General features: G+C 38.4%; 1 protein-coding gene across 2 annotated transcripts in view; it reads right to left on the minus strand.

Moving 5' to 3' along the window:
• HNF4G (hepatocyte nuclear factor 4 gamma) overlaps nucleotides 1-20,965 on the minus strand; it is a 60,581-nt gene extending 39,616 nt beyond the window's left edge. For both annotated transcript variants that reach the window (XM_056484517.1, XM_056484518.1), the window contains exon 1: nucleotides 20,712-20,965. The gene's annotated coding sequence lies outside the window, so the exon portion shown is untranslated. The remainder of the gene's footprint in view (nucleotides 1-20,711) is intronic.
• Between the last annotated feature and the right edge of the window lie 1,433 nt (nucleotides 20,966-22,398).

The following is a 22,398-nucleotide window of genomic DNA, read 5'->3' on the forward strand; positions in this document are numbered from 1 at the left end:
GCTGCAGTACAGTGCCTTCTAGCTGCCCAACCAGCCAACAAGATTAACGTTTTTTCTCTTTGGGGGCTTATGACAAGTGAGGAGCAGAATGATTAAAAAGCCTTTTTACAATCTCTGTATGAGATTAATCATGTCTCACCTTACAAGTCACTCAAGTCCCTGAAATTTTTCATTCTGCTATTCTTTTATATCAATCCTCTTGTTCTTTACTCTTTACAGTCTTATTAAGCTTTTATTTTCCTTAGTTAATGAACACATACTCTTACCTCTCACTCTGATAAGTTCATTGGTGAAACCATTGTTCATGATAAATATGTAAAAGAAAATGGTATTAATTCTATGAAAAATGTTAGTAGGTCAGAAAATCAAGCCACTGTTACTGATTTTCCAACATGTCTACGTTAAGCTAAACAAATATGATCACACAATAAACTTGCAATATTTAACTGAATGTAGTCAAAATGTATGCAATTCAGTAACCAAATCCACACACAAAATGTGCAAATTATTACAAAGCAGCACTACATCTCAAACGTTGCAATACTAAGGGGCAAAGGACACAACGCTTTTAGTCTTTATAAAGTATGTATCATTCAGGACAATTTTTTCAAACAAACTGATGAAGAAATCGATCTAGTACTCATAGTAAAAAGTAGGATTAGAAAAGACAAACTTGAACCTAGAAGTAAACATAAGTCTAGAAATAGGAGGTCACATGAGTCGGAGGACAATCTTCAACGTGGAATGCAAGTCTGATAAAAGTTAATAAAATTTTCATCAGACCAAGAAAATAATATTTTCAGGGTTTTTATGCCATAAAAAAGGAAACTCTGCAATTGTTTTATGCCACAAAAATACTTACTAATTTGTTTATTGGCTCCCAATAATTTTAGTGAAAACAGTCTTTACGTGATTGGAAGACATAATATAGAAAACACTGAGCAAAGTAGTATTTAGTCTTCAGAAAATTAACTGAGATAAGATGAGATGATGAGGTGAAACAAACAGAAATGAGAAGAAACACTGAGATATACCACTCTGCCGATATTCCTTTCACAGAGCATTCTGTCCTCATCAGTTCTAAACAATAAACTATGGAAGGTGGCACACATAGGACAGCTTACAACTCATCTTCTTAACAAAATAGCAGTGGACAAACTGAAATAAGAAGTATCAACAAAATATAAATCAGCAGAAGATCAAATATCCCCACCAAAAGGAGCTGTGGAGACTTTTCAAACGTGTTCAGGCACCTTAAGGTGCAAACACACAGTTAGAGAACCCATGGTTCTTGTTAATGGCTGGCCTCACCCTGCTGGGAACCAGCAAGCTGAAAAATATCCTCAGTTGAAAGAATAAAAAAGGGAAGGAAGAACAGGATTGCCAGCATTCAAAAGAGGCTGAATAAGAGCAGGTATCTAGTGCAGCAACTCCTCCAAACCAAAATTTCCTCCTACACACACACACACAAACACACTGCAACAATGTTCATTGTACCACCATTCTCAAAAGAAAAGAGAACTAGCAACCACAGATATTTGTGATGGTTTTGATTACTCTTCCTTTTAGCTGGCAGACAAGATGATCGGTTTACACATATCACATAAAGTAAGTAGAATGTATTTTAATAAATACCTAATTGCAACTTTTTATGCATGAAAATCGGACCCTAGTCCTAAGTGTTCTCTAAACTAGTATGATGATAAGAGTTTGTATTTGCTAGAAATAAATGCATTATAAATTCTAATTTAAATACCTCTAAATTAACTGAAAAAAAAAACCTACTTAAATAATTCTAAATATTACCAGGTATTAATTAAAACCATTCTTGCCCCAAAACTGGTTTCCATATATCTAAACTGCATGTGACTTTACTATCAGCCATATTCTGATATATACTAAAGCAACATAGCCAGTAACAATTGAGAAAACACATTATGCATAGCACTTTGCCATGAAATTCTAGATGAGTTAATGATAGATAATGGCTTACAACTCACGTGTGATTTATATTAGCAAATCTCACTGATACAGCAATTCAAGCACACTGCATCAAGGCTGCACTAAGTATAATCAAAGGGGCTTGCAGAAAAATCAGCAGAAATTGCAGAACGCCTAATGGAAAAGAAATAAACATGCACAGAAGTTCCACGAACGCGGTGTTGTTTGACTTGTTTTAACACATCTGTTCTATCAGGATTTCCAGTGCAGTTTGTGGAGAAAAGAGCTAAAGTGTCTGTTCTAATTAGTACCCTGGTCCTCACCCAAAGAACTGAAATAGTTACAAAATCCTATCCAGTATCAGGGTGATGGCTGCCATCTTGACTGACACAGAGGTGAGGGGTATCTTTGCAAACTGTCTTCCAATTTTTTAAGTGATTTATTAAGTCCACATGCAATACCTAAGATGTGCATGCACATTAGATGTACTCTGCAGCAGTGGGTCTGCAGTAATGACAAACTTTGCAACAATTAATCAATTCCTTTCCATAAGTTCCGTAAGTATATATTGAACAACAGAAGTTCTACGAATATCTGTCAATCTGGACAAATCTATGTGTGACTTCATTGGTAATTTCCTTTCAGTACAAAAGCTAACTTTAGGCCTAATCCTAGCCCTGCCCTTTGTTTTCTATTAAACAATCATTAATCCAGGAAAAATCTTCCATCTTAACTCATAGCAGCTTTGTTTCCTTACATTGCTTTTTTGTGGAAATTTTCCAAAGGCTTCTTGGAACATTAACTATACTGTGACCATGTCTAAAACCACAAGCACTGAAAGGTCCCCAGGCTTTTCTACATATTTCATTGGGAGGATGTCTGGAAGAGCGCTGGCAGCCTGGCTTTCCTCATTAACCCTGTTGGCAGGAGAAGAGCTGTGGTATTTGCTTGCTCTCCCAAGGCAAGGCAATCAGAGACCAGGACACAAGGAGCACACACCATGAGGACAATCACTGAGGCACACCTATGTCAATAACACACATCTATCCTTGCACCTAGTGATTCTTATGCAGTGTGCACTTTTGCTGCAAAAATTATTTTTATCGGCCTCTCTTTTTCACTGAGCTCAGACTGTAGCTCCACAGATTTCACCTGCAACCATTTTTAGAAAAAAAAAAATTAAAATGTCATAGTTTTTACCATTTTCCATGGTCCTTTGATATAGGGTAAGACAGATTAGTGAATATAAACTGTAGCAAGATAGCTAAAATAATAATATCTTCGAATACCTTCCTACCTGTGAACAGCATGGAAATAAAGCCAACTTCACCAGTACTATATGCAAGAACTTAATGGGGAAAAGATGAACAGCTGAGCTCAAAACCATTTAAAATAGAGCCAGAAGAATCCTGGTTCCCTTTCTCCTGCTGCCCTTCAGGCGGCTGCTGTGGCACCACAGGAAATCACCTCTCACCTGGTCACCCCAAAGGACCCCCAGCCACCTTGGGCTCTCAATAGCAGCTCACTCGTTGCAGCCGCTGCCACACAGACCAGTGATAATGGAATCACCTAAAACAAAAAAAACCCTTGGTCTATGAACAAACAGCCACGGAAACTCACAAGCAACATATGCTGGAGCACCTTCAGTAGAAATATAGCTGACAAGAAATGTCAGCATACATTTGCCATGGAAGATTCCTTTTTAGATGGTGTATATTATTTAATTTTGGTGTTTTGGTGTGGTTTGGAAAATACTAAAGGAAAGTGAAGTAAAAATAAACACGGAAAAGCCCAAACAGATCCTAGAAACATCTTTTTCTACTAAAAATATAAATAAAAATTCAGGTGGCACATAATCAGGAAGAAAAGAAATTAGAGTAAGATTTTTCTTAAGAGATCTGGACAAACTAGACTATTGCCACAACAAAATATAGCCATATAGCCTGAAGCATATTTTATCATTATTTAGTTTTCTCAACCTTCTTCATTCACCTAGTAGAAATACAAATTTGTGTAACTGCATAGATTAAGAGATCCTCTGTGTAATTGTATTGCCTGATTATATGCTTTTTATTAATAAAGACCAGACATAACAATTATCTAAAGCTTGATATTACCTTTCCATCCTCTTCAACAAAAATCCACAGGAACAAGATAAATGTCTTTGCCCTTCTGCTACTGTTTACACTTTAGTGTAAATCTAAAGATTCAGGACTGTTTAGAATCAGTTTTTTATAAACTGCATGGAGTTTAAAACAATGTAGTTAATTCAAACACATAAAGATGGACCATCTTCAAAAATGTTTTCTTTGGAAGCAATGGCCACTTCTCAATAGGAAAAATGTAGTTTAACTAGATAAGGAGACTAAACCAGTTCAAACTACCTTATTAGCATGAGCTCTTCTATGAAAAATGTGCATCCAAATCTAACATCAAAATGCCTTTTTTTGCAGGACCAGACACTATTTTCACCAGAAGACAATGATCTGTAAGAATGTGTGTAACAGTGCCCTCTGGTGAGAATGTGCCTGAGAATATGCTTGCCTTGTAAGGGTAAAGAGATTTTAGTGGCAGGGCTAATAAGCAATCAGATGATTTTGCAAATGGAATTATGGTACCCCTTTTTAAAACCAGCAATGAAGAAGTTAGGTGTTTTGAGATTGCAATTGCTTTAAACTCGTTTTAAATTAAAAACATTTATGCTCATTTTTTAAAACACAACCTTGTATGACGAAACAGACAGTAGCCTTGACTAGGTGAAGATTTATGAGTGCTATAGGCAGCATAGCTACTTTTATGGCTGAGAATGCAATAGATCCTAAGCAAACATTGATAAGTCCTCTATTCTTCTGAGAAGTATCCACCCACCAAGTGTCCTGACATTGGAAAGCCCCACAGTTTTGATAAGAATAAAGACCAGCTAACTGTAGTAAACAACTTAATTTCTCAACTTAGTCAAAGACATTCATCAAATGTTTTGTGGGCAAGGGCTGCATCTTCCTTCACTATTGAACAATGACCACCATATTTTCAGTCTTACTGAAATTTGACAATCCTCATGAAATATTTAATATAATATATATATTCACCCCATAAAATACATGTATATACCCATATGTGTACACATACATAGAAAAGTAGGTTAGAATATTGGACAAGCTTGTCACTGAACCAGGGAGGAACATTCTACTTTGAAAAGCTTTAACTGCGACACACAACAAAAGATGCTTCATAAAAAATAGCTGATACAGAGTTGTGGTGGTGGTCAATGCCCGAAAATACCATTCTGGTCTAACTTATTACCTACTATTTGTAATTAAAAAATAAATAGGTTTACCAGGACCTCCCAATGATCCTATCTGCTGTCTTTGAAATTACGATGGCAGTTACTTTCAGCCTCCTCAGTGCAACCTGAACTGCAGCACTGTTCTCCTTTGCTTCATCAAATAAACCCAAATGACAGGCAGGTGCTATCACTTCTTTTCTTACCAAATGAGAAAGTGTTAATGAAAACAAGACCTCCTTCCAGGCACATCAGAGTGTCAATGCTAATTGCTGATTTGGCTAAAATACACTTCTTGATCTTAAGTGATTTCCAAATTAAATACAAACATCTGAAATGTTATCGTTCAAATAAATTACTGTTGCTAAACTATGATTACTGTAAATAGTAATTATTTGCTGTAATAGCAACACCTAGAAATCCTTTGTGCTCATCTGAGTTTTCTCTCAGCCATTTAACAGTTTGAATGACCTGAAAGGCAAGAAGACTTAGAGAAGGTACTAGAGCTGTTTGTAACTATGGTGTTTATATTGCATAAGAATTAGAATATTAAATTAATGAAAGTATTACTCTAGTCAACTTCTCCATCTCGTAGGACAGTCCTTCTTCTCACTCATATCAAGTATGTCTCATCACCCTGTTGCTCTAACTTTGGTGACTAATTAACTTCATTGTTTTTAAGGAAGGAACTTGGCAGTCCTAGTTAGTTGTTTAACAAATAACCAGATGTCCCCAGAGGACTCAAAGGGGTCACTTACAGCCAAGTTCCATTGGGTCGGGTATAAACATCAAACAAAAACCCACCTCAGCAAGTGGCAGCAAATAGTGTGGGGGAGCAAGATTGGTATAATATCATCATCAAATAAAAAATCTCATTTTACATAATTTCAATGTTTGGTCTATTTATTATAGAGAGATCAGATATTTCAAAGTTTTTCAAAGCTCATTGGTTTTACACACACACGCACGCACGTGCACACACACAAAGGTGTAGAAAGTTGCAACAACAACAACAAATTAAAATACTTTCAAAAAGTTAAAAGGTCTTGCTCCTTTGCAAATTGACACCCTGCCAAAAAAAAAAAAAAAAAAAAAACAAAAAAAAAAAAAAAAAAAGAGGTTGGAGTAAACTGTTTTTCAAATTCTAACATTACTTTGACAGAAATTTCCACTTGTGGAAAATGAAGCCAATTTATTTTGGCAAATAAAGAGGGGAGAGGGCTGTGTAAGTCAGTTTTGCAGTAGAAATATTAACTTTCCTGATCATACTTTAGCAAGTGTTAAAGATCCTAGAGCAAAGGCTACTTTTTTACTGTGGTAGCAAATGGCATTCAGCCTTGTGAGGCCAAAAAGCTTCACAGTAATATATGAAAAAAAACAGCAATTGTGCAGATCAGTTTGGGGTCTTCTCTGAACCTCAGATACAGGGTAACTTAGAAGTCATCAAATTAAATTACTGGCTTTTAAACTGTCCCATGATATATTTTTGTATAGCTCTACAAATACTTCTCAATTAAGGCAACTAACAGAACAAGACTATGCAGCAGCGAAACAGAAGAGTAAACTACAGTGTAAATTGTCACCGTTTACTAAAGCAGAAGAGCTTGATGCAGTCACGTTACACAAGCATTCCTCACTGGTGAAGCAATTGGTAGCTGAAAGTGCTTGAATGAGAATGTGGCTATTTTGTGCCAGACTGATAGTTTTGGTAGAGCGAAAAATAATTATCCAGAGTAGCTGCAAACAATACTCCATGGAAATCTAGTGGAAGAAACAGAAATCAAAGAGCAAACAAATATGAGAGCTCACATTTCTGCAGAAAACCTCAGCAAACTGGCAAAACCTGACAAATATAGACCTTACACATTAAGAGTCAATGAGATTTGACTGCAATAGATTTTTTTTTGAGGTACTGAAATCAAGAACATAAAAAAGTCAGAAACACTGTCTCGCTTAGGGCTTAGCCCTGGCTTGTCCCTCTCACTACAAAGGTCCACATTCCTAGGGTGCAGCAAATTCCCGTGTATGCCACCAAGACTTGTGATCTAGTGATGGCTGCTTTCTCTTGGAGCCTTCGGAAAAGTTAGTTTTCCTGAAATTAACTCCTTATTAATCAAAAGCAAAATAATTCTCTCTCTTACAGCTACAGAGAGAGGAAGGGATAGCTGTTTGGAAACTGGAGAGCCCTATTAGCACTCCAGGCTTTTTTAATTCCAACCAGTACATCTTTGTCAGTAGTGCAGAATGATGGCATCAAGCCGACTTTATTATTCTGTTCACAAAGGTGTATTTCCCATATCTTAGATCAGTCACAACTTGCCCCACTGTTTCTAAAGGAAGTAAAATAAATATACTATTATTCTATATTTTAAAACAAAATAGAAAAACAACTGGCAGAACACAGATGTTTTAGTGTATTTCAAAATCTCAGGGTGCTCTGACAGCAATGTTGCATAGTAAATAAAGTAAAAAAATCCACTCTAATCAAATCTATTTATTAGTCTTTTAGATTACATTATATTGAAAGAAGATGGACTCTAGTTTGCTTTCTTTGGGATCACACAGATAGTAAAACACAAAGTTACAAGAAAAAGCAGGCTGAATATTTTTGTTGCTGTTTCTATCAAGTTTTTATAGTGTCTAGGTTTTCCATCTCAACTGCTCTTGTTCAAAGTAAATCTAGTTCAGGGAAAAAAATCCCCACCTCATTTCCCTGAGAACCTAGTTATTTTTATCTACCTCAACAACCAAGCTACTCTACCTTGTCATTTCAATTTTCACATATTTTCTCTTTGTGTATTCGTTCTATGATTCAGTGAAATCTCATCTCTTCAGCCGACTGCCATAAACTACTGTCTGGAACAAAGCTCTCTCTCAAATTCAATCTCAAACAAAATGAAAAAGAAAAAAATCACAAATGAGAAAGTGGACCACAACCAATCCTATGGGCTCCATCCTTACAAGGTCTGCGAGTTATTTTGCTTCATCAAGTAAACCCAGACTACGGGCAGGTGCTATAGTTTCTTTTCATGCCAAATGAGAAAGTGTTAATAAAAAAAAGACCTCCTTTCAGGCACATAAGAGTGTCAATGCTAATTGCTGATTTGGCTAAAATACACTTCTTGATCTTAAGTGATTTCCAAATTAAATACAAACAGCTGAAATTTTATCGTTCAATTAAATAGGGACACAGACTGTCGCACACTTAGTGGAATTACTACTGCTAAACTAAGACTACCGTAAATAGCAATTATGTGCTGCAATAGCAACACCTAGAAATCCTTTGTGCTCATCTGAGTTTTCTCTCAGCCCTTTAACAGTTTGAATGTCCAGGAAGGCAAAAAAAAACCTTTATGTTATCTATACCTTAGCACAAAGGACCGCCCTGCAGAGAGACTCACGACTGAATGAACTCTTAGAGAGGAACAAATTTATTTTTGTTTCAAAATTTACTATTTTTTCTATGACCTATTAAAAGCTTTGTAATTTTCAAGTCTATGCATTATTTTTCTTCTGTTGATATGACTTTAACAGCTTCGTATAGAATACAGTATAGTAGCTTCCCCAAGTAAACTGTAATATTTGTAACTCATAGGACTGGATTACAAAGCTTTTCTCTCAAACACATATCTGGAGAACACCAAAATTTAAACACTTACGTAGCAAGCTCTTATACATTAAGCCACTGCACGCAAACCTGTGAGTTAAAATGACTGAGCAAAGAATCAATTAAGGTTCTCTACTGTAGAAAATACTTTGTCACATAATGGCGGCTGTAAGTATTTTCTGCAGTCAAGAACAAGCAATTGTCTGTATCCATACTGTTCCATTGTTGAGGTACAAGCTAGGCAAGCCCACAAAATCGCTTTAATCAACTAACACACAAAGAGAGTTAGGACTAAATTAAAAAATTAGTGCCACACAATGAAAACATGTTTAATGAAAATGATGGAATTCGTTTTACTTTCTATCACAGTAATTTTCAAATTGGTGTAACTTAATTAACTTTAGTTTGGTCAGCAGAGTGATCCACAGCAGACTGCAGAACTGATGCAAATATTCGTACATGGCGCATGACAGCAGTGACATACTAGTAATAGCATATTGATGCCGATGTTCTGGCATCTCTGTGACTCTTAAAACAGTTTCATTTTGTTAAACAGTTGTACTTAGAATTCTTTATTCAGCTGCAAATTGGAAGTGTGATTAAGCAAGCTATTTTTCACTTCTTCAGCTTGAGCTTTTCAAAAGTTAGGTTGCAATGAAAAATTGCCAGCATTTCTTGGTGACTTTTCAAGCTTTTTCTTATCAGATTTACACCAAAGTGATTCCATAAGAGTGCATTTGGTGTAGAATGTCAAATTAAAGAATTTGACAAACTGCAATATATTAAAAATGAGCCTCTAACAGGTATACATATACAGACGTAATACACATGTAATACATACACATTTCTCTAATTGTTCAATTCTCCTACAGTCTTTGTAACATAAATCTATTGCTACTATTTTTTCTCATTTTTCTTGTCGCAATATTTGTTTTTGTCTAAGCAGAAAATCTTTCCCTTGTGGACTTCTACAAGACTCCATTCCAAGCCCTCTATCTTCTCCCCCAGGTCATCGCTTTAATACTGCCTAAGCACTCAACATGAGGTCGTCACCTACAATCCCAACCACCACACCATCTATTGATGCTTATTTTTAGATACTTTAACACATATGAATGTACCTCCCTCTCCTTTGCCCCTGATTTTCAAGTTCTGTGTTTCCTCTTGACCTAAAACACCACAGGCTGAAGTGTGCCTAAAGCAAGCACCTCTTTCTTTACCCCTTCTCTGTGCTGTTTCTCAACTGATTCCATATTTCATGGTTTCAGCTTCAATCCAGTTTTTCTCCTCTTCTTGCAAAGTGTATGCTGATTCCCAAAACATTCTCTATATATAAAAATTCATTCACCACACAGCCAGAGTGTGCTCTTTTTCTCCAAAAACTTTGTAGACAATGGGTTACTCAGAATCCCAGACACAGCAATGGAAATTTTTGTACACCTTGTCCCTTTTCAAACATAGTTCCACCTCGAAGTCCAGCCATGTCCATTAGCTGCTCTGACTGATTTCTGAACTGTGATCTTCCTGGCCACAGCAACACCAGGTGCTAGAGGTCAGTCATTTCATTTCATCCATTACAAACCGGAGGTGGAGAGCAGAGCCTTACAACCCCGCTATACACATCTTCACCAAATTCCTTATCTTGACTTTCATCTGGTTTTAGTTCAGCTATGTCTCTTTCTGCCCTAAAGCCAAGCTCTCCAGTCCTAGAGATGCACAGACTGAAATATATGCCCTAACACACAGGATGGTATTCCTGCTCCTCACTCAAGAGTAAGTTACAATAACAAGAATAAATTTCCTCCAAGATTAGCCCCCTCTCTGTCCAAAGAATTGGAAATCTACAGTAATTCAATAAGAACATGGTATGCCACTTTTTTTATGCTGTGACTGTCCACCAACAAACCCCATTTAATACTCTGGCAGCTGTTCTCCTTGCATCTTTAGCAAAAGCTGGTAGGCTACTTGAGAGACAAAGAAAAAAAAAGAGAAAACAAGCCAAACAAACTCCCAAATACATGCAATACATATAGAATCAGCCTTTATATGGAAAAACATACCTCTACACATTGTTCTTACTTATTAATACTCGCGTCTATAAATGACTTGTACACACTTTATTTCATTCTGTTACAGCAAGGCAATTCTGATGTAAATGCACAGAAATGGGAGAAAATATGTATAGTGGGGAAATTCAAGATTTAACTTTATAGACGTTAAAAAATCAACGATTTTGCCTAAATAAAAAGGTTAATATTTGTGATACATGTAGAAATTCTGGAATTAAGTAATTTGACATAGGTAACAATATAGACAGAACAGGCATCGAGGCTCAATCAACTGGCATCAGTAGGCACGAAGAAATTGCTCAGGGAATTCAAAATCAGGGATTCTTTCCTTCATTGCAACCAACAATGTTTCTTAACGTAGCTACTAAATCTTAATGTTTTATTTAAGTAACAGTCTACAGTAAGGTTCTCACATGTGCAACATCATTCCAAAATGTCACAGGTGAAGTTCGTACAAACTGAAAAATGTGCTGAGACCCAAATTACTCAAAAATTTTAAATTACCAAAATTTTATTTTAATTTTAAATAATACTAATTTAAGGATATGTTAAAAAAGACAAAATGCACACATAACCAAAACAAAAAAAAAAAAAAAAAGCCTACAAACTATAGAAATATTTATTAGTTTTGCCTTTATTTAAGATAAATTTATATATGCAAAGAGTTTGCTTAATTCAAAATTTCTCAATATTTTCTGCATGCAGGAAATTAAATATAAATATAAATATAAATATAAATATAAATATAAATATAAATATAAATATAAATATAAATATAAATATAAATATAAATATAAATATAAATATAAATTTGTGAAGTTCATTTCTTTATAAAAAGGGAATTATGTTTAATAAAGCAGCTGTTAAATGCTTTGCATTTTTTTCTTACAACTATGTCTTCTACAGCTGCATCTGCTTTGGTGCTGCAGCACATTTTACCGCTCGATATAGTAGGTGTCACTGTACTAATAAACAGAGCATTTCTTATTTTTTCCCACATTCATTGCATATGAGATTTAAATAATGCCTATCTTTGTTTTTGGTTTTTTTTTTTCTGTAAGTCATCACCAGCCCCATTCCATTTCTTTAATTTGGTGTAATTCCCATGGGATTAGTACAAGGAATATGCAGAAAAGCTAGTGACTTGTTCTCAAATCATGGTCTTCTCAAGGCACTTCAAAGACACTCACTCTGAGTTTTATGTAAAAGTAAAAAATATTCTTCTGTCTCGTTTGGTGTCTTTCCTTTCAGGAACTTAATACCTTTTGCTTTAAATGTCGATAATACTTAAGTCTTGGGTCTGTCTTTAAAACAATTTCTGTATTTATTCACATTGACCATCCACTCTCTAACAGATGATTGCCCAGAATATTTAGGAATGTATTTCATCTGGTACATTTAGTTTCCATGAAAGCAATGTAGCAGATGAAAGAAAAAAGAAAGGTAGTGGTGGCATAATACTACCTAGAGCACATTGTGTATTATCATTAAGTGTCTGATAGAGCACCGTTTGAGAATCACTGTTCTGTTCAACTATAAACACAGGTATTTATAGACCAGCAGATATATTTAGTGTCATAAACATCCCCCCTGGTCGGAAGAATTAAATTACATACACTGTTTAATATTAGGTGGCTGGTTTGTTTTCTTTTTCTTTTATTCTTTCTTAAATTACAAGGCTAATGAGGCATACAAAATGATTCTAAATGAATTTAAGAAAGGATGTAAGACTTGCTTTATGGGAAAGGTATTGATTTTCAACAGGAATCTAACTATGTCACATACTAATAAGAGAATTACATGTTTTGTATCAGAGCAGGAAGGCAAGCAACTTTCAGACTTGTATGATTCACAGATATAGAAAATATATGTATATCTCAAAATGCTATCTATCTATATCTATCTATCTATCTATCTATCTATCTATCTATCTATCTATCTATCTATCTATTATCTATCTAAAAATGTAAAGACATATGCTATAAGTAACTCCTAGTATTCCCAGCACAAAGATATCCTTGCAGTTACACAAGCTCCTCTTGCAGCTCTAATATAACTACACTGACTCTAGGGCCAGGGTCACCACAAAAAGCCAACACTGGGTCCAAACAAAAATGATGCAGAAATCTGAACTCAGTGAAAGGAGGAAAGATGAGGATGTTTGTGGTCTTTGGCAAACCAATTCCAAACTGTAAATGGGAAAGCACAGCAGCTGAAATAAAGGGAGTCCTGCAAATAGGAGCCACTAGCAAACCATAGATTTTTCTTGATATCTGAAAAAAAAATCTTTTGACTTATCAAGGATTACAGGATACGTTGAATTCTTTACCTAGCTAAGAGCAGTGTAGTATCTTTGATTTTCCAGGATTACAAGCTGCACTTGTGGCAAGCAGATGTATCCTATGTGGAGAATGAACCACGCAATCCATTTTCCAGATTTCTAAACGATGTTCCCCAAAGTTTCTGCTTCCAGATGTACTTGCCTGAGGAAGAGCAGAGCCCTTAAACTGAAAAATACAAATCTATTACATTGACTTCCTTAAATTACCAGAAAAGGCAGAAAAAGAGGCTGTTTTCATAGGAACTTCCATGCTGCCTTTCAATGTTTGATAAGCAGTTAAGTTCCAAACAGCAGCTTCCCTACAACCATTTAACTATGTCAGTTCAAGAGAGTTTCCCTTCATGACCTTCACTATATGGCCAAGGTTTAACAAGCACTTTGTTTGCTCAGACTGCTCACAATGCTACTCTTCATCCTTTTAGAGAAAGCAAGAACTCTGACCTACAAATTCAAAGCCACAAGATTCATAAGACCACCGACCATAAAGGGTTAAAACATTTGCTGCAGTCTCATAGATATTTTCTTCAGGCCATTCAAAACTGTGCTCATTTTCTACCTGCCAAGGTTTTTGCAGTTCATACATGTATCTTAATTTCAGGATAGTCCTTTATGCTCTCTGGAACCACAGAATCTTGGGAATTATCATTGAGAATGTCTTTCATTTTCTGCCCTCTTTCAGCTTCAAATTCATCTTGGGAAATAAATTACTTGACCTACTAGATTAAAATAAGATAAAAACTCCACTATTAAATTCTGCACTAACAAAACTCATGGTAAAATTTATGTTAACATTTGAATCCCTTTCTCATCCAGAGCATGCAAACTGCTTAGCATTTCCTTGCCCTTGAAATATAAGCCTATGGAATTGGAAGTTTCTAAATTTTGCTCCGTTATTTAAAAGATCTTTTTAGACTTGATACCAGAAAGATTACATTAGTGGAGCTGCTTGTTCTTCTGTTTAGCTCTAATCACCAACATGTTAAACATGTGAAATTAGTTGTCCTCCATAAATTTTTGAGCAGACAAACATCCCATTATATATCTACCGTCAGCCTGCTCTTTATAGCAAGAGAAGAAATTATGGATTTTGCTGAGTGACTGTTCTTTTCAGCGGTGCCAGCGCACGCACGCAGACCTCAGCTGAGCAAGTTCAATATTCACTCGATCAACGCGCGTCTGCCTGCATTTGGCCATTTAAGCAACGATCTCCACTGGGGCCAAGCACATGTATTAATGCCAGCACCTTTTTTACAGGGATGATCACCCTTAGGACAGGTGAGAGCTTAAGTGGAGAAGCAAGTGGTGCTAATGACTTACACTGCCTTAGTTGTTTTGGCCAAGCCAGGAAATAGAAGCAAAATACATCAGCCTGCGCCAGGGAACGTGCACGCTTTCTTCTCAGCTCTTACATACGTGCAAACAAAGACACCTGACTGAAACCTGAAAACTCTGGCCAAGATGGACCTTAAATTAACCCAAAAGCTCAAACCAGTCTTGTGTTCCCTAAAGTGCAGAATGCACCCACATATTTAAATGTAGTGCATATGATAAAGTCCACGGCACCAGGGCTTTGGTTCATACTACTTTGGTTTTACTCTGAATGCTAAATGACTACAGTTAAGGAGATGCAGATCCTGTAAAGTGGTTTTTATTTGAGGTAAGTTCTCTTCATCTTTATTCACTTTAAACTAAAAATACCATAAAAAACAAAGAAACAAAATCAATTCACGGCCCTAATAAATTACACCTGCAACTAGCTTAATGAATTTTGCATTTTTTCAACTTAAACTTCTTCCTGCTAGTCCTGAAGTTACTTTTTGCTTTTTTGGGGAACTTCCAAACCAAACTTCCGTTTATTTTTATTTTTATTTTTATTTTTATTTTTATTTTTATTTTTATTTTTATTTTATTTTTATTTTTATTTTATTAGTGTTTTGCTGCTGACATAATAATCTACATTTTCATACAAGATTGAGTGTCAGAACCAAACCCTTAAAGAGACTAGTTTGTATTGCTGTAACTTTTCTAGAAGAGTCTGAAATTAGGCATAACATGATACATCTCATAATAAATCTGACTGCCTTTCTTTGCATTCTTTCCCTCTTACTATCATAGCTAAAGTTATTCATATTCCTATGATCAAACGTAAAGTTTTACCTTAAACTTATGTGTGCCTAAGTTCTGGCACTTCAAAACTAAACTAAATTAAAAAGCATTGTCCCTAAGTTTCCCTAAAACCCTGGTTAAAATTGCGTGTTCAATATTAGTATAGTTACTGAAGCTCAGATAGTCAGATAAAAAGACCAAAAGAAAAAAAAAAGTTAAAAGCAATAATATAGAGTAAGACACTTTAAAACATCACCAGAGACAAGAGGGTTGGAAGACATTACAGACTCTTTAAAAATGTAAATCTTTTGGAAATGCTTTGGATTTGGAGATGAAAGTCAGAAATATCACTGCTCTTCCAAAAGGCAAGAAATATTACATAAGGATAATACATACTTATTAAGCAGATAGTGCCTAGCACCAAAGTCAGAACTAACAGTAAAAGCTCTGCATTGCTTTTTCCTTTGTAAGTAAAAAACCTACTTCCATTTTGTTGAGGAGAAAAGAGGGAAAATTAATTAAAGGCTAACTGCCCAGAAACCATGTAAAACTCCCCATGTAGACAATATATGGGATCTCTATCCCACCTAACAGAGCCACTGCATGCCTAACAAACAGTCCAGCAGAAAAGATTGTTTTCAAGTTGTTTAGCAATTGGGAGTAGGCAGCAATAAGCAGTTGAAGTATTTAACAATTTGGTGTACAAAATCCTATCAATTTCCGAAATCATAGTTTTATCCTTGTAACTGGAACACCAGGTACAAGCTAACACCTGTTAGGGACCAAGAGAGGACAGGGACTGAGTATTAATGTGCAATAACAGCATGGTCACCATCTCACTGTCTCTTTTCTGTCTAGTGTCTCCGAATAGTGCCCAGACGTTCACTGAGGCAATTTTGTCAGGTACCATAATGTCAGTCTGGCATTTCCTTGAAAAAGAAATAAATATTGTCATTCTGAAGGGCATGATACAGTTTGGGGTATGATTCTGAATCAAGTGGCATCAATAAAAATAATCTTTCTCATCACAGTCATCAATATACAAAGAAAGAAATAAACAAGCAAACAAACTGTAGCTGCAGAGGTGCAAAAAGTGCTAAAGATATATGATCAACTGGGTCGTCGTAGTCAGAAATCTTCAAGAACCTGGACCAGCTTTGAGAGTACTGGGCCCACTCTGTTCTGAGTACTGATACATGATCAGCAGTTAGAGAAAATATATTTATTTAACAAAGAAAAAGGGAAATTCAATCACCGTAACTCTGCCAGTGAGGCCTATTTTGGTTAGCAAGTAACTGGTGACATTGCTATTGTCTCCACCAAGTTCAACCCAGGCTGGTGTAGCCTAGCAATCTCAGACAAAATTTACCCTCAAAAAGAGGATTCTCATTGCAAGATTTCAACAGATTTCCATCGCAAGATTTCCATCAACTGCAAGCTGAGTTTTATTTGTCATTTCATGGAGTCTCTGTCCCCCTCTCCCACCTGAGCCGAATTATTTTATTTAGGCAAAAACAGATACACACCAAGAAATCCTTTTCCATCAGAGAGCTAAATATAAATAAAAACCCCAGAAGTCTACAGACAAACTACGTTAGAAATAGACAGTGGAAACAGTGCTGTTTGTATAGGTCTATTGCAGTTGGATTCTCAGATAAACAGGAGGCAAGGAAAATTCTCACAGTACCTTGTATACTGCTGACTGTAATGTATGTCCTTGTTGCCTGGATACCTGTAGTGAATTACTGAGCAAGGGTGCGAGTTTTTTTCCTTGATCAGTATTAAATAAAAAAAATCCCAACCTCCTGCTCTATCAGAGGCAGAAGATGCACATGGAAGCTTCCCTCGCCTGTGCCAGCCGAACGCCAGAAAGAGACAAATCGAGCCTTGAGAATTTTAAATCTTGTGGGTTGCCGTGCCACGTTATGAACTAGATCTCATACAATTCATCACCCAAGTTGCAGAAAAATAGTTCAAGAACTCAAAATAATGAATTCTGTCATTTCCAATAGAAGTGTGAAGGAAGAATTATGAATGAACCTTTTAAAAACACGTATGTGGAGGGAGATTGCCCTTCTACAAAATGAAAGCAGCAGGCTTCTATTTAAATGGCCCAATCCTGAAAGCGAGACCTTTCATTTTCAATTAACTTAAATTGACAATTGAGAAAGGTTTGAAAATGTTGTTGGAGCCTTTCAGTTTGATAGATCTCAGTTCTGACATTACACACACCATTCTGACCTGATTTTTAGGGTGTGTTGTTTTAAAATTGAGAATTTGAAATGAAAAATATTAGATTCAATCAAAGCTGTTGCAAGACATTCAAACATCTTAATTTGTTAGAAATGAATTTTCCTTATTTTCTCATCATGATATGTATATAATGCATCATTTATTAAGATACATTAAAACCTAAGAGCCATGCCTTCCCTCAACCTTATGTTATTTTATGCTTCAGCAATACCTTCACTAAGAAATTTAATTATACTACCATGTACAACAGGTAAGTATTTACCCGACAAATAAAACCTCTCTTAATATTCTAAAGCACTCTGTGTTACAAATCTACTGTACCAGAGTAATGCAGTTACCCAATATGACATACCTCCTTGTCCACCTAACACAACACAGGCTGATTTTCAGGCTTAATATTAATTCTCAAACACAGAAATTGAGGACTTCTGAAGAGCTAAACAACTTCATTAAATGAAAAAAAAAAAAAAAAAAAAAAAAAAAAAGTGGAACAAATAAATCAGAGAATGTTCTAAAGCTCAAAAATCAAGAGATGGGTCTTTGAAACCACTGAGAAGTGAGGCAGAGAGATCCTCGAATTTAAATAGTCCATTTATCAATTAAGACATGGAGTACATTGCCTCTGCTATTTGACAGATGTAAAAGCACAATCTGCTCAGCTCATAACACCCTTATTGCAATGATGCCAAATCAGTCATGAATTACTATTTGTTATAATAGACTAAATTCCCAATAAAAAACAAAAAGCTGATGTTTTTTTCCATCATATGGGTTGTCATGTTGCTAGTTTTGAATTGCATTTTTTCAGGAAGTATTTTTTAGTTAACAACCTGCCAAGAATCAAATTTTTTAAAGTAATGTTTTTTTTCTCATAACCAATGGTAATTGATGTACATGATGCAGATCTGCAGATAACACTGACAACATCCTAGACTCCATTTTTCCACCACAGGCTTAACAGACAGGCAATCTCCTGTAGCACGGAGTCCATACGCCCATGACGTAAGGTCTGCCATGAAGGTTGAAACTGAAGCCATGTTGAGCTTAAGGACTGAGTTCTGTTCTTGCACTACTGTAGGTTTTGGGACACTCAGCAGAATCAAACAGGATTTGATTCAGAGATTCAAACTTGAGCAAGAAATCCTGAGCGAAGGGAGCAGCAAAGATGTGCTTATACAAGGACACTTCTGTTAGGGAATTGGCTTAGCGACATTTTAATTCTGTGCACAAATTAGAAATAAACACCACTTGGCTATCCAAGGAACTGGCCCTTATAGCTGGGCCACAAGAAATCCATTTTCCTCATTGTACCTCCATGGTAGGAGGCAGGATGGAGGGCAGCAGTAGCTCCATGCCACGTGAAGCTTTTCCCCGTGTGCTGCCTACGAGTATTTACAACAGCCATCTTGGAAATGCAGACTGGACCTCTGCATTGCTCTAGTTTTAAACCTACGCTACTAAGTACTAAAACATTTTAGAAGAGATATTCCTCTTGTTCTATGAGGCAAGTTGCAGAGAAAGTTTCGTTTAGTATTAAGGAAACACAAAGTTTGCATTCCAGGAAAAGAGTCCAAATGTGCGAGTTGCAAAAATCAAAGGTAACACCATGAAAAAGGTAACAGCATCCTGATCCTATCCTACACCTGTTTGTTTGGGGTTTTTTCTGATACATGTATGAAGTGAGACTGGTGTTTATGAAGCAGTCTGGTGTTTTTCAGTAGAAGAGAGTGCAGGACACAGAGTATGAAAATAGTACTTTCAAAATTCTTTTTTACTCTGAATACTTCAGAAGCTGAAGGATAATGAGAAGTGTGAACTGAACTACCATTAAGCATTTTTTCCCTTTTTCCCTTTCCATATGAAAAAGAAAGGAAAACAAATGACAAAAATACTGCTCATCATATTTTTCATATTGAAAAACACCTACATATATATAAATCTTTAATACGCCTCCTATTTAGGATGTAAGAAGTTCTTAAGGAGTATGGGAAATGACATAGCACTTTATAGTTTTCTTCAGCACACAAGAGACTTGGGGTTTGAAAGCTGTGTAGCATAAGTCTGATTCACTAGCTCAGTTTTAATGAACTCAGCATCAATTAACAGAGATGCTATGTTAAATTACTCCACTTTCTTTGTAATATGGATGAGAAATCAAAGCGTGTGCAGCACTTTACAAGGCCTACACAAGGAAGGCCCAATTTAACACAGATAAAGTTTACTATGAAATAGGATTCACTGTTAAAAATGTGTAAAGTCGCTTTATAATACTGATACCATCGTTGTCTACTGTCTACTTTCCAAAATGCTTGACTGTATTGCCCATTTCAGGGTACAAGAACAGATGTTCAACTCACAAGTGAAACATTTGAAAGTTGGCTTTCATCAAAGATACCCTGTAAACAGTGCACCTGCAACACTGTAAAAGCTGCATCCACCTGCAAAACTCGCCTTTTGATTGCTTTGCTTGTTTCACGTTTGAATTTTTCTCTTTGAATCATTTTCCCTCTAAGTATTTTGGGATACTCTAGGAAGGCATCCAGCCCTGGCCAAGTGCTACTACTAGCACATATCTACATACTCTACAATAACAATTCATCTGTTGCACAGGTGACCATGAGGGCGGGGGCGGAGAAATCAATAAGGGAGGCAAAACCAAAAAAGCCTTTAGAAAATGTTCCTAAACCCGGTGCAAAGCCGTGACTTCGGCCACCGAGTGCCAGCAAATGCCAGCACAGCGCCGGCAGCCGTGCGGCCGGACGCGGGCAGGGGCAGCGCGGCCGGGACACGGACACACGGACACGCACACGCGGACACGGACACACGGACACGGACACGCACGCACACCCCGCCCCGGGGCCCGGGCTGCGCCCAGTGCGGCGCCTTTCCCCGCAACGCCCCTGGGGCCGATAACTGGGACACGTGACCAGGCGACTTAGGAAAAAAAAAAAAAATTAAAAATAATGATAACAATTTTAAAAAAGGATAACACAAAATCCCCCCAAACCGGCCGCTGTCCGTGCGGCCACCGGCCGTGCCCAGGGCACGTCGGCCCCGGCGAGCGGGCGGCGCGGGGCTGTCACGGGCGGCCGCCGGCCCCCGGGCACTTACCGGCGGGGCCGCCCGTCCCTCGGCCTCCGACGGCGCGGTCGCAGCTCAGGCCGGCGGCATCCCCCGGGCTCCTGCCTCCCCCGCACCCCCCGGCTCCCCGCGGACGTCCCGGCGCTGGGCTGCGCGACTTGTTTGGTGCGGTGACACCGTCCTCACCGCATGCTGGAGCGAGAAAGGAGGAGAGAGGAGCAGAGAGAGTATGTGTGAGAGTGAATTAACTTTGCTCAATGGCGACAGGGCAGCAGCCTCAGCCCCAGCATCAGATCGATTTACTAAACAAACTGAAACGTGGGTGGGGACGTTAAACAGTAACCAGCGGCCTCAATGAAAACTGAAAGCTGCTGCCGCCGCCGCCAGCCGCTGGCCTGCGCAGCCCGCGCCCCGCCGGCGGGCGGGCCCGCCGCTCCCCTCACGGCCCGGGCGCGGCCGGCGGCAGCCGCGGCGCTGCGACGGGCCTCGGGCCCGGCCCCGCTGACCTCGGCCGGCTCCGCGGCAGCGCCCTCGGCCGCCAGGACGGGGAGCGGCCGGTGCCCCGCTCCCGCGGCTGTACCCCGCCGGTCACCCTTGCCTCCGTGACGAGGACGGGGAAACGTCCCCCGGGCCGCCCTGCTGTGCCCCGCAGGGCCCGGGCGAACCGACCCGTGTCCCGGGGCCGTCCCCGCAGCACCGCCCGCGGCCCTCAGCTCCCCGCCGAGCTGGGCAGCCACACATCTGCGGGCACCTCGATCTCCAGTGTTCCCGTCCCGGTGTCGCTCTCTTGTCTCCGCTGGAGCTCTCACGGGAGGAAAGAAGCCCTCTCTTTTTAGCGCGGTGCTTGGCTATGTAAAGAAATGGGATCAAACGCGGGGATCCACTGCAAACTCTGGGTTCCCTGCGCTAGAGACACTTTGCCGGCCTCTTAGAGCTGGGAAGGTCGTGACACGAGGAAGTGTTTATAAAATAATAATTGCCGTTGTTTTCAGACATTGAACATTCACGGACTCGAAACAATAATTAACACCTTGCTTATGATACTACCCGCACACACCCACAGAGGCATCAGGAAGAAGGGAAATAATTCAAGGAAGGATGGTGTCTCGTCACTCCACATATCATCCGGGGGGGCCTCCTCGGCAGCTGAAGGGTGGATATTTGGCACGGGTACCCATGTAGGAGTGACAAAAGTCCCCGTAAGAAGGGGCTGCCTCGCCGTGGGTGCGTGAACACGCCTGACATCCCTACCCGCACACCCGTGTCAGTGATTTAACGACGCTCTCACAGGAGAGGAGCTGCACGGGCTCTATACAGGAAAGAGGTTGGGAAAAAAAAAATATGAAAAATGTTCTCTTCCTCCAGTCTCTGAAAGCGGCCGGTGATTGATTGGTTTCCCCAGCAAGCAGATCAGCGGGTTTCCTCTACTTTCTTACCGGCGGTACCTTGCCATGCTGTTGGATCTCGTTAAGATGGCCAATTCCTCATTTCCAGAATTTGCCCGTGAAAACTCTGGATCCAGTTTCTAGGGGCTTTCGATTATCCCTTGAAGGGAACAAAGAGAATTTTGCTTGACAATTCCCCCCTATTACAAAACATTAATAATAACTGGAAATAATTGTCCAGATAGCCACAAGGAAGGTGTAAATACATCCAAAGCCCTCCGGTGTTATTTCAAAGGCGGTTTTTAAAAGGTCAATAAAAGTGGCCGAGGAAG

The sequence above is a fragment of the Oenanthe melanoleuca genome, chromosome 2 (assembly GCF_029582105.1).
Source record: "Oenanthe melanoleuca isolate GR-GAL-2019-014 chromosome 2, OMel1.0, whole genome shotgun sequence".
Lineage (NCBI taxonomy): Eukaryota > Metazoa > Chordata > Aves > Passeriformes > Muscicapidae > Oenanthe > Oenanthe melanoleuca.